General features: G+C 40.8%; 1 protein-coding gene across 6 annotated transcripts in view; it reads left to right on the top strand.

Annotated features, from left to right (window-relative positions):
* Positions 1-15,155, top strand: part of PSPC1 (paraspeckle component 1) — a 72,695-nt gene extending 57,540 nt beyond the window's left edge. For 2 of the 6 annotated variants that reach the window (XR_011558940.1, XR_011558943.1), the window contains 4 exons: positions 8,770-8,844; positions 11,100-11,243; positions 12,562-12,690; positions 14,955-15,155. The gene's annotated coding sequence lies outside the window, so the exon portion shown is untranslated. The remainder of the gene's footprint in view (positions 1-8,769; positions 8,845-11,099; positions 11,244-12,561; positions 12,691-14,954) is intronic. The other 4 variants (XR_011558944.1, XR_011558941.1, XR_011558945.1 and 1 more) reach the window with 2 other exon arrangements.
* The last annotated feature ends 1,696 nt before the right edge of the window (positions 15,156-16,851 follow it).

The raw sequence follows: 16,851 nt of genomic DNA, 5'->3' as shown, positions 1-16,851 counted from the left end.
ACAGAAAAAAATTAAACTATTGAAATAGAAATGATCTTAAGAGTAAAAGAACATTGCTTTATTTAGTCCAATAGTGACTAAATTGAATCTGTTATCTGTAAATACAACCTTCCGGAGACTCTGCATACAGTACTTGTTATAACGGCATGCCTAATCTAGACACTCGTAATCTAGGTATCTGAAGTAATTTTATAATTCCCTAAATATAAGATTGTGTCAGATGTTTTTCTTTGCCTGATTTATACTTTGTAGTTGCTATTTTGGGGAACAATGGATTTTAGTGTAAAGGACACACATATATAAATAATATTTATCAATTAATACACAATTATTTTTTCATGTAAAATGTTATTTCTGAAATGCTGTTTTGTAAAATATTTCATGGCCTATGTTATTTCTGAAACACAGTTTTAACTAGCTACTCATACATTTTTACTGATATTTTGAATATTTGAAATCACACTATGTTCTTCTTTACTTATAGAATACAAATTATGTTGAAATGAATTCATCTGTTTCCTTTGACTCAATTAATTACGATAACTTCCAAAATAAAAAAGCAACTTCTAGCTGTAAAATACAGGGGCCAGCATATGTTCTGTTACAATGAGTTGAAATTTTCTGCAGTTACTGTATTATAAAGCACAACAAGGGAGATAATGCTGATTCATGGGCTATACTCGCTTTTATTGTTTTTGGTTAAATATTCCAAAAGCTGCTTCTGTATTTGGCACTTGAACATTTGTTGTAAATTGATTACACATTATGCAAATTTGAATGAGTACTTTTGCTCATTATGGACAATTTAGTTTTAAAAAGCACATGCAGTAAACTTACAGTCAATTTTCTTTGAGCCTTATATTATATATATTTTTCTTCGCTTAATTAAAGTGGGAGTATACAAGTGTTCCTTTCCATGTGAAAAATCATGCATGTACATTTCCCATTTATAAAGCACTTCTTTCTTCTATTATAGAGTCTACAACAGTAGATTTTTTTTTGCTGTGCTGTTACACAGTATTAGAAAGTTTTATGTATGTTTTAAAATAACCAGGTGAGATTTGAAACTGACGATATTGAATATATTGGGTCAGGAAAAATATTTTCTGAAATTTAAAAATAGGGCAATCTGTTTAGATGATAATAATTTTAGGGATTCAGAGATTTAATTCTCTTGCGTAACAGCATGTTTTCTCAGAATATTTGAGAAATGTTTCTTAAGGTAAAACTTAATACTACTGGTTTGCAAATATTCTCCCTCTCTAATTTTTAATCTTTAAAGTTTATCTTAATTTTGAAGAAAATTATAAGAAAGTGCTACAGGCAGCACGACAGTTAAGTGAGTTTTGCCCCATTTATGACATTTTTTGCCACAGTTGTTCAACCACGAATTGCAGTTGATAAGTGAATCCTGCAGTCATTAAATGAATCTGACTTCGCCCATTGGCTACTTTTTGAAAACTGGCTGGGAAAGTTATAAATGATGATCACATGATCCTGGGACAAAGCAGTTGTCATAAATACATGCCAATTAGGTTTACAGTGATCTCTCGATTTTCGCGGGGGTTGCATTCCCAGACTGCCCGCGAAAGTCGAATTTCCGCGAAGTAGAGATGCGGAAGTAAAAACACCATTTTTGGCTATGGACAACCAAAAACTATCCCCGCACACCCTTTTCCAAGGTTGTGCAAGGAGCCGGGCTTGAAAATGGGGGCGGGGAACGACAAAAGTGCGGAGGCCGGCAAAGATTGTTTTGAATGTCGGCCGCTTCCGCCCCCCCCAGCGCCTCCGGCCCACTCGCCGCTACCCCCAGCCTGCCCGATCCGCCCCTCTCACCGGCTTTCTTGGGGCACGGGTCCTCCTGCAGCAGCCGCTCATTCAGCCGCTAGCCGCTCTGAGCGCTTTGAGAATGCCCGCCCCGCCCCTCTCGCAGTCCCTTATCTGAGAGCGCTTTCATCCCAGCTGTCAGCGAGGGGGCTACAGGAGAGGCGGGGCAGGCGTTATCACAGAGAGAGAGCAACAGACAGAGCGAGATAGAAAGGAGAGAGAGAGAGAGAAAGAGAGAGAGAGAGGAAGAGGGGGAGAGTGGAAGGTAGAGAGAGAGCGAGAAATGATAGAAAAGGGGAGAAAAAAAGAGAAATGAGAAAATGATTGAAGCTGAGAATTACAGGAAAGAGAGAAAGAGAGAGAGAAGTGTCTCTTGGTGATGACGTATGACATCATCGGGTGGGAAAAACCGTGGTATAGGAAAAAAACCGCAGAGTATTTTTTAATTAATATTTTTTGAAAAACCGTGGTATAGCCGTTTCGCAAAGTTTGAACCCGTGAAAATCGAGGGATCACTGTATACCCATGACCATGGGTATGTTGCTGCTATCGTAAGTGTGAAGACTGGGTATGAGTCACTGCTTTCAGTGTCATTGTAACTTAAACGAATCATTGCAAAACGAAGACTACCTGTCTATACCCATTTTCCAGATTTACTTTTTTAAATCTTAATTTTGAGGTAAATTATTTAAAAAGTGATATATCCCCATTTTCCAAATTCTTCCCCTGTCCTCTCAAGAATGTCTATTTCATATAAATGGCTGCTTTCTTTGTAAAACAGAAATGAAAGGAAACTAAATTGGTAGAAAATACTTAAATACAATGGCAAGAAAAATCCCATGAGTTTCTTTTTGGTACATTGGTGACCAAGTCATAACTGCTGTGATAAGCACTCTTTTAAGTATTTTCTCAAAATAGAGGATTAAAGGGCCACAGATAAAGCCACAGCATTAGGTAGTTGTATAACTAGTACACAATAAAGGAATAAGCAGTGTAAATGAAATATATCTTTTACTAATGTACAATTCAGCAGGTTTCTAGCATATAGAAGGTTGCTCTATAGCTTAGCTTCAAACTTTGCCTTTACATATATAGAATAGTTCCATTTTCATCCAAAGCATGTCAGAAAGAATAAGAGAATTTCAGATGTTCTTCCCATACTCTGTATATTAAATGCATATTAGATTTAACTGAGCAGATTTCTCATTTTACAGAAGATTATAATCGGCCATTTATGCCATATCTTGCTCAGTGAAGAAATCCAGTTAACTCTTCTCGTTCCCTAATCTATAGGTTTGTTCCTCATGATTCACTGTTCATATATGGAGTCCGGTTGCTTCTTTCTAGGTAGCTTGGTGTTTTCTTGCTTGCTTCCTTAGCTTGCCTGTTGCTTTTTGGAAACAATACACAACTAGACTTTCTCGAGAATGGATGCCTACATGGTGAAATTACAAGGTACTTAAGGCAGTGATGGTGAACCTATAGTATGCGTGCCACAGCTGGCATGCAGAGGCATATTTGCCGGCATGCAAGCCGTTGCCCTAGCTTAGTTCCAGTGCACAATGAGCTCCAGCCAGCTGATTTTCGGCTCAGGTGGAGGCTCTGGGTGGGCATTTTCAGCTTCTAGAGGGCATTTTTGTTCTCCCCAGGATCTAGGGAGGCCTCTGGAGCCATAGGAGGGTGACAAATGGGCCCACTGGAAGTCAGGAAATTTCAGGGGGAGCTGTTTTTGCCCTCCCCAGACATTGAATTATGGGTGTGGGTATTCGCACAAGTATGATAGCGTGCATGCACATGTTTTCGGCACCTGAAAATAAGGTTCGCCTTCACTGTACTAAGATGTACCAATACAGATATTCTGTTTTACTTTACTTTTATTTTGAAAGTTGTTAGAATGAATGAAAAAAGCAATGTGTTTAAATCTATGCGAAAGAAAGAAAAGAGGTGTAAAGGGTAAAATGCAGTCTAAGTATGTATGAAAAGACTAAACTGGGGGTCAGAAAGTAAGAATGTATATGATTTATATTGTGATGCACGCGCGCGCGCGCACACACACACACACACACACACACCGTGTTTTCCCGGAAATAAGACGTTGTCTTATATTTTTTTGAACCCTGAAATAAGCACTTGATCTTATTGCCGTGCACTCAAAAACCCAATTGGGCTTATTATCCATGAACTGGTGATAGATATATATTAATGTTGGAAAAACATGCATACTCTCTGCTGAAATCAATCCAAGAGAAAATTTGTTCTGCTAGGGCAGTGATGGCAAACCTGTGCCACAGGGAGCACGCAGAGCCATATCTGCTGGCATGCGAGCCCTTGCCCTAGCTCAGCTCCAACGTACATGTGTGTGCCAGCCAGATGATTTTTGGCTCAGACAGGTACAGAGGCCCTGGGAGGGCATTTTTGGCTTCCAGAGAGCCTCCAGGAGGATGGGAGAGGGCGTTTTTAGCCTCTTCCGGCTCCAGCGAAGCCTTTGGAGAAACACAAGCCTGCTGGGCCCAATGGAAAACAGGCCATTTCCAGTCTCCAGGGGGCCTCTGGGGGGCGGGGGAAGCTGTTTTTTCCCTAACCAGGCATTGAATTATGGGTGTGGGCACTCACGCATGTTCAATAGTGCGCGCTCTTTCAGCACCCAAGGAAAAAAAAAGTTTGCCATCACTAATGGGGATATGGATGGATAGGTAGAGACAAGAAAAAAGATACAAAGTAAGCAATTAGACCATTGAAGACCCAAGAATGAATGACCATGTGTGGAACTGGTATGTAAAAATGAACCATTATATAAGAAATATGCTAAATGGTTTGGCAAATATAAAGAGATTTGAATGAGGACTGAATTGGAAAAAATACAGTGATCCCTCGATTTTCGCGGGGATTGCGTTCCCAGACTGCCCGCGAAAGTCGAATTTCCGCGAAGTAGAGATGCGGAAGTAAAAACATCATTTCGGCTATGGATTACCCCCACGCACCCTTTTCCAAGGCCGCGCAAGGAGCCGGGCTTGAAGTTGGCGTGGAGCGACGAAAGTGCGGAGGCTGGCAAAGATTGTTTTGAATGTCGGCCGCCCCCCCAGCGCCTCTGGCCCCCTCGCCGCTACCCCCTGCCCGCCCGATCTGCCCCTCTCACTGGCTTTCTTGGGGCACGGGTCCTCCTGCAGCAACACTGGCGGCTACGGCTTCTTGTCCTCATTCGGCTGCTAGCCGCTCTGAGCGCTTTGAGAATGCCCACCCCGCCCCTCTCGCAGTCCCTTAGCTGAGAGCGCTTTCGTCCCAGCTGTCAGCGAGGGGGCTGCAGGAGAGGCGGGGCAGGCGTTCTCACAGAGAGAGAGCAACAGACAGAGCGAGATAGAAAGGAAAGAGAGCAAGGGGGGGAGAGTGGAAGGTAGAGAGAGAGAGAGAAATTATAGAAAAAAGGGGAGAAAAAAGAGAAATGAGAAAATGATTGAAGCAGAGAATGACAAGAAAGAGAGAGAAGTGACTCTTGGTGATGACGTATGACGTCATTGGGTGGGAAAAACCGTGGTATAGGGGGAAAAAACCGTGGAGTATTTTTTAATTAATATTTTTTGAAAAACCGTGGTATAGCCGTTTCGCGAAGTTTGAACCCACGAAAATTGAGGGATCACTGTACTTGAAGGAAGTGTTCAGTAGAAGAGAAAATATTGTGGGAAATCTAAAATGGAATATAGAAACCTTGGGGGGAAATAAGAGCGAGTAGTATAAGAAGCAGTGCATGGACATGTGGTTTGCAAAAAATCAGTGATATTGGTGAAAGTTAATTTTATATATGTTTCAATTCCTCCTCTTCCATCTCATTTAATTTTTTTGTGCTTAACACTATTTTGCGTCTCTATCTTTTTGCTGAAAGGGGGAGTACTGTGCTGGGGATATATGTAGAACTGGAACGGAAATACCTTTAATAAATAGGTAATATTATGCATACTTGTTTACTATTTTTTAAAAAGGAAAGAATTTGAATATTTTGCAGAATACTATTGACAGAAAGTGAAAATACCTGCTGCAGTAAAATGAAAGCAATTGTCATCTACGTGTATTCAAAATTTGTGGAAATATGATAAATAATTGTATTCAATCAATTTTGTTCCCTTTCTTCATAAAACAAATGATTTGGTCCAAAAGGGAATACCGTGCGACAGACTGTATCTCTCTTTCAGCAAGTCTTTTGACTTAAGTCAGATACGCCATCCTCCTTAAATAAAGTTGAAAAGTGTGGACGGGAAAGGACATAATGGGGATACAGTTGCTTGAAATGCTACAAGTAAAAGGTAACAATTTTAATGGATTGATATAAGAATGCGAAAGGATGCCAGATAGCTTTCCCAATATGAATCCTGAAATGAGGAAGGAAGAGAGACTATATATAGACTATTGGAGATCACTGACATATGGAATGATATTGCAAACTTTTTTAAAAAGTCAAACATGATAATACTCTGAATATGCTTTCTGTTGATTACATTATGAATCTTACTTACTGGCATATCATATGTAGGGAGCTGGGATTGTTATAGTTTGTCTCAGTTTATCATTTCTTCCCTCCTTCCTTTCTTTCTTTAATTGGACTTATATTCTCAGCTGGGTTCTCTAATCATAATGCAATATGAGATCATCAGTAGTATTTGACATTTCAATAAGAACAAACGGTAAGTTATAAGTGCAGTTTAAAAATTGAATATATGAAATAACAGAATTCATTTAAAAATTCTGTTGCCTTAATTTAATATTGTATCTGGATGAGCAAGTAAGCACCATACAGATTGCATTGAAGAAACTTTTAAACCCGTAGATTAGTGTCTTGGTTTTCCTCTTTTAATTGAGATTACCATATATCTTATTAGGTAGGATTGTGGGAACCACATTGTAAGCAAAATTAAATATCTTAACATGACTTCCTGCCTCCAGTTCCTTACAATTACAATGGGCTGCATAATTTTTCAACTGAAAAATTGCCTTATTGCCTTATTTTCATTTACTGAAAACTCACCTGAACTGAACACACCCAACACTTAGATAAGTAGTATAAATAGTATCGTAAGTGTTGGGTGTGTTCAGTTCAGGTGAGTTTTCAGTATATGAAAATAAGGCAAATACATCCCTGCATTCTAACTGATCTAAGTGAGTTATAGTTTTTCAGACAGTTTCAGTGGTAATGGTGAGATTTCGTCCCAGCACCACATCACAATGGAAAACCTATCCTTCTGTTATATTTGTGAGTTACACAGTACATACTATGCACTCATGAATACATACATACCCGTGATTATAATGTTAAGACATTTTGGAATACAGTGGGAGGGGGGGATACTGTTTAATGCAGTAGCTTATGTGTTGCTCTAAATGAACAGAGGCTGAGATTAGTAGTTACCATCCTAATTGTAACTGCATTTAGTTCTTTATTATTTTAATCTTGGGCTAATATTTGCTGGAGCCAAAGAGCCCCCTTTCATACTGACACAGATTAAACACTTTGGATTTTATTTCTATCTAGTGTTCCTTCTGCTTTTAAAGTGGAGCTCGTTCTTTAAACAGGTTTGATTGCTTTATTTGTGTTTAATTGGTATTTTAAAATATTGACTTCACAGTCTGTACCCAATGTTTCAGGGTAAAATCTTAAAAATTGTTTAATAGAAACATAGAAGACTGACGGCAGAAAAAGACCTCATGGTCCATCTAGTCTGCCCATATACTAATGGATCTTCGTTCATGGATCTTCGTTCATAATTTTGCCAATTAATATTGTTAAAGTTGTAAACATTTACGATATTCAATCTAAAATAGTGATTTTAAGTTTCATGAAAACAACAAATTTAGGTTTTCTATTTAAATTACAAAATCTGTTTATTCAATTAATCGATTAACATTGCTTTAATTGTGAATTTTATTTGCAAGTAAAATTCCGACTGGAAATTAAAATCCAAAAATTGTGGTTATAAAAGAAGTGAAGAAAATTTCTATTACTTGAACTAGGGCTATATGTATTACTTAAACATCGATTATGTGGTTAGAAAAGCTGGATTGGGTGCTTAATATATGATTGCATTTAAATTACATATATATTCAATTATTTTACTGAATTCTGCTTTTGCTAGTGTTGTATCTGGGCTTTGTCCTGCTTTCTGACCCCGTGATCACTATTCCTTCCCATACATTTTCAAACTTCTGCAGTGATATTTTCTAGAAATGGATAATTCGTTTATTAAATTCTGTAGTCAATATGTCTTTGAACAGAATAAACAGCTTTTTAAAGAGGTGCTTGAGTTGAGCTCAGTTCTTGACAACTGCAACCAGGTGCTTTCTTGGCAGCATTACACAACAATTGTTTTAGAAATTCCGTTGCCTTGGTCACGTCCACTCAGCTTCCAGGATCAGCATACTAAGCAAATTCAATGGAATGTTTTAACTATTATCTTTTTCCCTAGTCATTTATTATTAGAAGAGCAATACAAAATACTATTTTTAATCTATCTTCCAGCTTTATCTATTCCTATTTTTGAATGTTTTAATGCAATCCTATTTTTTGGAGAATACATGAGGTGTATCAGTTTTTCTAAATATGTTTGAGGAGAACCTTGTCAGCTTTGCAGATATACATGGGAAGGGTGATGGCGGGGAAATTAATAAGCTGAAGAGAGTATGCAGAGCATTCCCAAATTATAAGGAATATGGTAAGCTGATTTCCACTGTTGAAGTCCTAGTATTTAGAAGGAAAAATTTATATTTTTATTTGGGATAGAAATGGGTTGTCAGTTTTACATAAATCTCTATACTCCACTTCCCAGAAGGATTAATTTCATTTGCAATAGATAATTTTTAGATGGACTTTGAGAAATAACAAGATTACAGTAAAGCGTGTGTAGTCAACAATGTACAATGAAAATACACTTAACCAGGTGTAATTATATATCTTTCTAGGAAGCTGTTAAGATTCTGAAGTATGGATGAAGATGCAAAATCACCTGTGAAGGATGAATTCTTTAAATATTTCAGGTATCTTTTGTTTTCTCTTTACATCTCGTTACAATGGTACAGTATGTGGAAGCTTCTCAATGCTCAATTTATGCCCAGAAGCTATCATTTTTCTGTAAGAGGCTGCTATATACTCCTCACTGGTAAGGGTGACCAGCTGAATGACAGAACAAGATCCATACTTATGACTATTAGTATATTTGTTTGGAGCAGTGAAGCCTCTTTTAATGCAAACTAAACTTCATCGAGTAGTAGATCCTTGGAACAAACTTCCAGCAGACGTGGTTGGTAAATCCACAGTAACTGAATTTAAACATGCCTGGGATAAACATATATCCATTGTAAGATAAAATACAGGAAATAGTATAAGGGCAGACTAGATGGACCATGAGGTCTTTTTCTGCCGTCAGTCTTCTATGTTTCTATCTTAATATAGTTTCCTATTTAATAGGATTACCTCCATTTGGCCTAGATTTGATTTTTACTTCCACCTCTTCTCCATAATGGATGGAGCTAACCTCCAAAGATGAGATGACACTGTCCATTCAGCCAGTGAGGACTGGGTCTGACAAATTGACATCTGCGTCCTCCTTCCTTCCCCCTCTTTGACTCAGTCTTCAGGCTGAATAAGGCGTGTGGTTTTTCTGCTTCCATTCTTGTGAGATGTTTCCACCACGTCTGTCATCAAGTTTTCTGCGTGTGAGTTTCTCACTATCTGACCTGCTTTTCATTCAGAGTTGCTGGGTCAAGTGTGGTGAGGGCTTTGGATCTTTCTGTTGGCTGAACCTTGAGCCGAGGGTCTTGCATTTGGGGGGGGGGGGAATTACCCCACAAGTCAGTCTTAGGAGCTTCCCTTCATCCTTATTTGGTAGGCTCCTTGTGAAGCGTTATGATCTGGCCCAACATCGTTAGCCGCAGTTGTCGCTGGAGCTGGTACGTTCAGGGGTGTCATAGCCATCATTAAGGACCCCCGATTTGAGGAACCGACCTCTGAGGCTGAGGTGATTCCGCGCCCCCCCCCCCCTTTGTTGACACTGTCCCGCAGTGGCAGACTCCTGCATCAGGGTCCTTGCCCACTCATCTGGATAAGCAATATTTCAATATGGTGCCTGACCTGGCGCAGTATCTCCATCTGCTTCCTGGTGACGGCGCAGTTCCGGCTTTATATTCTTCTACTCACCTGCTGGGAGAATGCAACAAGATGTTGCAACAGGACAACAGGAGGACAGAATAGGCTCTACAAAGGGCTCACCAGGCGGCCACCTGGGCTGTCCGAGCCTCCACCATTGCCTCCTTTTTCTCTTGCACGTCATTGCAATGGATGCAACAACTCTATGAGCTCCTCCCAGTGTCTGACCTCAAAGCCAGCCAGGACCTCAACAAACTTCTGGCTGCAGCCCAGCTCACATCTGACACCACCCTTCAACCTGCCTGCTTCGCTGCCAGAGCCATGGGGGCCACTGTTGTGGCCAGGAGGTTGCATTGGCTACACAGTTGGTCTGCAGACACACCATAAGTGGCATTTGGCGTCCACCCTCTTAAGGAGCCAACAGTTGTTTGGGGAAGCTTTAAACCACATTGTCTCTTCCTTTACTCATAAGAGTTCCTTTGGTCCCTCTCCCTACAAAAGATATTTCTTTCAGGCCCCTAACCAAGGCCCAGGGTATGGCAGGTTTCAGAGCCAATATGGGTCTAGACAACGAGAGGGTCAGGAGTCGGTCCTTCCACCATACTGTGAGCCTTCGCTCGAGCCTCCCATTGGGGGTCACCTTGTCCTCTTCACTAGCCGATGGGAGGACATTAATTATTATGCGTGGGTTCAAGAGGTAGTTTTATCTAGGCTCTCCCTTGAATTCCCCTCCACACAAAGCCTAGGGTTTTTCATTATATGCCCTGTGTCTTCCAACTGGGACAAATGGGTTGTCAGGCCGAAGCCAGAGTGCTTGAAGGTTTTGGCCTGCCACATTATGCTATGTTCTCTTGCTGTGGGAAGAGGGGAGGGGTGGTTGCATGAGGAGTTAGAGATAGACAAATTCCTTTTAGAGTTTCAAGGTCATCTTTTGTCAGCACCAGGCCGGAAGAAGATGGGCATGTACGGATCTGCTGATAAAAGATTAGTGGTCCATGTGACGAACTTGTATGTGTGGGACAGGAGAATGAACTGTAACCTGGAAGTAGAAATCCTGGGGAAATCATATCTGGGTTTTCCCAGAGATGTGTCAAGATGTGTAAGAATAAATTGGGACTTTGAGAAAGTATTTTCCTTTCACTCTTAGATGTTAAACTTTGGAACACTGACATGGGTACTCATGGATACTGCTAGCCAGCATCTGCTGGATATTTGAGCATTCGGCAGGTACCTGAAGGCCAGCAGGGGCAGGGGTTGTATTCCATCTTGCTTCTGGTCCCCAAATCCTTTGGTGAGTAGAGAGAAATTCTTGATTTAAAGCATCTATCTTTATGTAGAAGGTTTAAAATGCACACACTTCACTCAATATTATGTGGCATCCAGAAGGGGGACCACCTCACCTTGATCGATCTCACCAAAGCCTACCTGCACATTTCCAATTCAGCCTTCCCATCAAAAAATCCTTGGTTTCTGTTAAGCAGGAGAGCTCCCATTTAGCCTCTCTTCAGTGCCACAAGTTTTCACCAAGGTGCTGGCATCATTGGTCGTTCATTTGAGATCAATTCCCGTGTGTGTTCAATATTACCTGGATGACATCCTCATCCAGTCATCGTTCAGGCTCCAGGTGGTGCAGAACGTCCAGGTAACTCTTGAGTCCTTCAGACACCTCAGATATTCAGTAAATTTAGAAAAGAGCCTCCTGTCACCTACAGTTAGACTGGTCCACTTGGAAGCCGTTGTTGATTCCCTGGAGTGCATCGTGTACCTTTCCCAGGAGCAGTAGAACAATATATTGTAAGGTTCTCCAACACCCACAAACTGGGGAAGCCAGCCAGCCCTTCCAGTGCTTTGGTATGTCCCAATCTTGGAAGTTAGATCCACCCACTATGGAGAAGGGGCGTTGGTCTTACCTGATTTGCCTCTTCTTGTAGGATGGAGCTAACCTCCAATCCCGTTCAAAGTTAGCCTGGTTTGTTAACTTTGGAAGCTACATGCTGAGTCTGACCATCATCCTTCGTCAAAAGTAGGAAAATTGAGGCAGGAGGACGAAGATACCAGTTTGCCAGACTCACTCCTCATTGGCTGAAGGGGCGTTGTCATCCCATTCTTGGAAGTTAGCTCCACACTACGAGAAGATGCTTTTCAGATAAGACTAACACCCCATCTTAATTAATCTGTCAGAGTTCCAAGTAACACGCCCAACGAACTTGCTCAAAGCTGATGGGATGCAATCCTCACTCGGAATATTCAGTCATTTTTTTTAATATAGTGCAGTAGATTTAGGAATTTCTATACATTGATGATATTTCCTGGAAAGTTTTAGCTTAAGTACTCCGTAGTTTCATGTAAATGTTGAGCAATACGTGAGAGAAGATGAAAGTCTTAATATAGTATTAATTTTGGTGTCCATGTCAGATTTTTAACAGTTGAGTTATCCTTCAATAGCACCATCAGGACTAAGCCAAGTTTTTTTAAAAATGGAATTATTCTCTTTCTCCCCCTGCCCCAATCCCCCCCCCATCCCAGTCAAACATCCACAAGACCAAATCCCATTAGATTTATGAAGGTTGTCATGGCTGAAATGTAATAATATGTTGAATATTTTTCAGGACAGTTGCATCATGCAGAATTAAGCAACTATGATCTTGGGGTTGCATTGACAAAAAGAAGCAATCATCTTAAGAACAGTTATTAAAGCGACCGGGAATAAAACGAGGACACCATTGAAAAATTTGAAAGTAAGTATCTATTAAATTAGGAATGAGAGTTCTATAGCATAAAAATGCCAGTCGTTTTTTCCCCATTGCAATTTTCCCTGTTAACAGTGTTTAAAGGGAGAAGTATGGCATTCAGGGGTGGGCAGCCCTGAATGCCATACTGTGTGTGTGTATGCTGTTCCAGTAGTAAAAACGGAGCTGCCAATGCAGCTCCAGCTGATTGGCAGCGGTGCATGGGTGCAAAAGGCAAGATTTTTAAAATATGGTGAAAAGCATCAAAATCTCACTTGGGCGAGATTTTGGTTGCTGTGCATGTGCAACAGCCAAATCTCACCGCATGCCTGAGAACCCCAGCCAGCAGCAACAGTGGCTGCACTGAGCTCCAGTTGCTCGGCCTGCTCCCCATGCTGCAGAAGAGAGCGAAGGAGCAATCAAGCGGTAGTGGCCTCTCGGGGATAGGTGGCCGGAGGTGGCAGGCGGGAGGAGGAGAAGGCTCTTCTGCTCCCCTCTCGCCCTCCCAGCAGCAGCAGCAGCAGCAGCCATTTTCCACCGATTAGCTTTGTTTGCTTCCATGTATATGTGGAAGCAAAAAATGCCAAAAAATTGGCAAAATCTCGCACACACTCATATATTCTTGTATGGAATTCGGCTTCTGCGCATGTGCAGAAGCGGAATCTCGTGTCAGGAGCATGCACATTCCAGTTATTCTGGTAGCGGCAGCAAATGTGGCTCTTCACTGATGGCATTTAAGGAGAAATTTGCTACTCCAAATTCCTATGCGTTTAAACTGAAACAGCCATGGTGATAGGGATGATGGGGAATGTAGCCAAACATTTGGGAAATGCGGCCAACAACAAACATGTTAGCTGCTCAGAGTCTGCTTCAGAGTGAGCAACATATAAATGCAATAAATAAATAAATAAATAAATAAATAAAATAAACCAGGTTGAGAAAGGAACGAACAGTAGACCTGGTCTGATGGAAGCCCAAATGCTAGAACAGCAATTTTATTGTTGTCCTACTGCTTTTAGTCTCCGCATATTTTTTATGTCTCTCACATTTATAAGTTATTTATACTCGTCTCCTGCCTTTTTCAGCATGTTCCTTGATAATCTTTTAACTTGAAATTTGGAGCGTTAGAAACAGGGCAGTAGTCCAGTGATTTTCAACCTTTTTTGAGCCGCGGCACATTTTTTACATTTACGAAACCGTGGGGCACATTGAGCCGGGGCGGGGGGGGGGGGGCTAAAAAAAGTTTGGACAAAAAAATTATCTTCCTCCCCTTCGCTCTATTTCTTTCTCCCTCCCTCTTTCTCTCCCTTCCTTCCTTTCTTTCTTTCTCCATCCTTCTTTCTTTCTCTTCCTCCCTTCCTCTTTTTTGCTCTTTCTCTCTCCCTCCCTATGTCCCTCTATGTCTTTCTCTCTCTCTCCTTCCCTCCCTCTCTTTCTCTCTCTTACTTTCTTTCTCTTTCTCTCCCTCTTTCTTTCTCTTGTTCTCTCTCTCTCTCTCTCTTGCTTTCTTTCTCTCTTGTTCTCTTTCTTGCTTTCTTTCTCTCTTGCTTTCTCTCTCTCTTGCTTTCTTTCTCTCTGAGCTTCGCGGCACACCTGACCATGTCTCACGGCACACTAGTGTGCCACGGCACACTGGTTGAAAAACACTGCAGTAGTCCATAATTGAATATTTTAAATGACGTAAGAGTAAAGGCTATCTCTCCAATTCCTGAAATCTTCAAGAGCAAAAAAAGGGGAGTATAAAACCCTTCTGAATTTTTTTAAAAAAATGTGTAGAAAGCTGTCTGAGAAAAATTTATTCAGGCCTCCGAGAAGGGAGATAATATCAGATTTTGGTATATCATCTTTAACCACATGAAAGAAACTAGCCCTAAAATGCATATTCCAATTTCATGTTCATTTCTAATCACTTTATGCTTCTGAAAGTTTTAACCTGGGGCTAAACAAATGTCTAGGCCACATGTGCCAAACACGCTGCATCGTGTTGCTGTCATGTGATGTTTCACAATGTTTTTTCCCTATGCGGAACTAGGGTGGGTGTGGCCTGTGTTGGACTCATCCGTCCTGCAGGCCACCAGTTGACACCCCAGGGCGAGGCACTACACACAAAGCATTTCTCAAACCACTTCAACTACTAAACCAATGTACATATTCATCAGAATAAAATGTATTGAAGATGTAACCACATTAGAATTTATTCATAGTTATATTGTCAGGTTGGGAAAGCTTTGCGAGTTGACACATATTTTATTTGGACTATTTTGTTTTTAAAGGTTGGAGTACAGCTTCAAATATTCAGCTTTTGCTTGAAGAATCTGTGTTGAAACTTCAGAGAGCCCCACACTACTTGATCAGATATATTGCTCCTGTGAAACTGAAGAGGAAACCACTACAGTATATCTGTACAAAACAATGCTTGAATTGAGTATTTGTGATAACTGTACATTTTCAGTCATTAAATGATTCCAAAACTAGTTTATGCTTGCTCTTTTGTTTTCATTTTTAGTTATTTTTTGTGTTAGCATTAAAATAGTGATTTCTATATTATAGCTCACATTTTACAAATCCCATTATAGGAGTAACCTTGGAAGAATGTAATTACTGTTTCCATTTTAGTCACAAGTTATGGACTTGTGTGTCCCTAGCTCCCAAAATCGCAGTATCCAGCAAGTGTCAGCCTTAAAGGCATAGGCTTGTGCTAGTGGAAGGATCTCTCTCTATATAAGAATCCTTGGTGCTGAGCTTGGTGGTTTTGTTTGTAGATTTTTCATTACCTAACTAGGTAATCTAATCAGCACTAGTGTGGGATTTGCGCTCTGTTTAAATTCAATAGCTTGCTTTGCCAGTGCTGGGTTGTTAACTTTTTTTCTTCTTGATTACTGTATGTATTAAACCAACTGCAGCCGTACAACAGTAACAATAATGTACAATCTGTTCTGTCTAGACCACCCACCAATCAGAATAAAAAGTCCACACACTCATGAGATAATACTTAAAAGGTATATTGCTTACAAAACGTCCAGATAAAAAACTGGTTAAATAGTTCCAAATCTAATTTAGTCCATGCTGGCAGTATTTCCAGCTTAACTGCCTCTAAGATAAGAACAGGTACCAGGCCGGAAACCAAACCTCAATTAGGGGAATTCCTTTGAAACGATTCTGTCCGTCAAACAGACTTACAGTTCTCCGTGGTTTTTTCAGACGATGAGGTTATATGACAATGAGCTTAAATGGGTTAGAACGATCTGCAAGCAAAGTGTTTCTTGAACTCTGGAGCTCCCACACGGCCATAGTTTTTATGAACATTGTTCGCCACACCTACTTATCCCCAGACTGTCCCTTATATAGTGACAAGTTGTGGCCAAGTGATCCCTAGAGTTACTAACACCAAGACCCCATTCTTTTCAGATACTCTTGTCTGGACAAAGATCTTCTGACTCTGGCGTCAAATATGGGCTCATCCTGTAATTCATCTTCCTCCTCTGACTCAGTCTATACTGTAACTGGGGGTGCTACAGTCTCTACTAGATCCTCGGTCTCAAATTCCCCCTCATTCTCACTTTCAGTCTCAGGTGACAAGAACACTGGCCTAGAATATCAATACGCATCTGTCTCCTGGTCCTCGAAATCCGTGACCAGCTGAGCCGGAAGTGGACAAATCACAACACAATTCATATGCAGAAACCAAATTAGTGCATAATGTTCTTTCTACTTCAAGCAGTCCCATCTCTGGGCTTGATTTACTTTCCTGGTTCCTTTGGCTGACTGGCTGATGATTAGTTGAGTTCAAAGGGAACAAAAAATGCTGTTTTCCTTGAAAGAAGCAGTGGTGGGCCTTTTCTTGGTCCAATTTTCCCTTTTTAGCGAACCAATTCTAGGCAATTGATTATTTCAACTGGTCCTAGTTAAGCCCAGTTGGGGGATTGAAACAAGTCTAGTTAGTTTTGTGAATGAGCACCAGAACTTGTGCAGTGGAAGGTGGGTGGGTGGGGCACTTGGCTTCAGTACCATTAAACTTTTTTTTTCTGGACCACTATAGCCCCCTGCAGGTCCTTCGAAGGCCAAAAATGCCCTCCCGGTGCCTCAGCGCAAGCCAAAAATCAGCTGGAACTGAACCAGGGCAATGGCTTGCGGGCCAGCAGCTATGGTTTTGTGTGCCACATGTGTGCC

The sequence above is a fragment of the Erythrolamprus reginae genome, chromosome 4 (assembly GCF_031021105.1).
Source record: "Erythrolamprus reginae isolate rEryReg1 chromosome 4, rEryReg1.hap1, whole genome shotgun sequence".
NCBI classification, from domain to species: Eukaryota; Metazoa; Chordata; class Lepidosauria; order Squamata; family Dipsadidae; genus Erythrolamprus; species Erythrolamprus reginae.
This window is presented reverse-complemented; position numbering and strand designations above follow the sequence as displayed.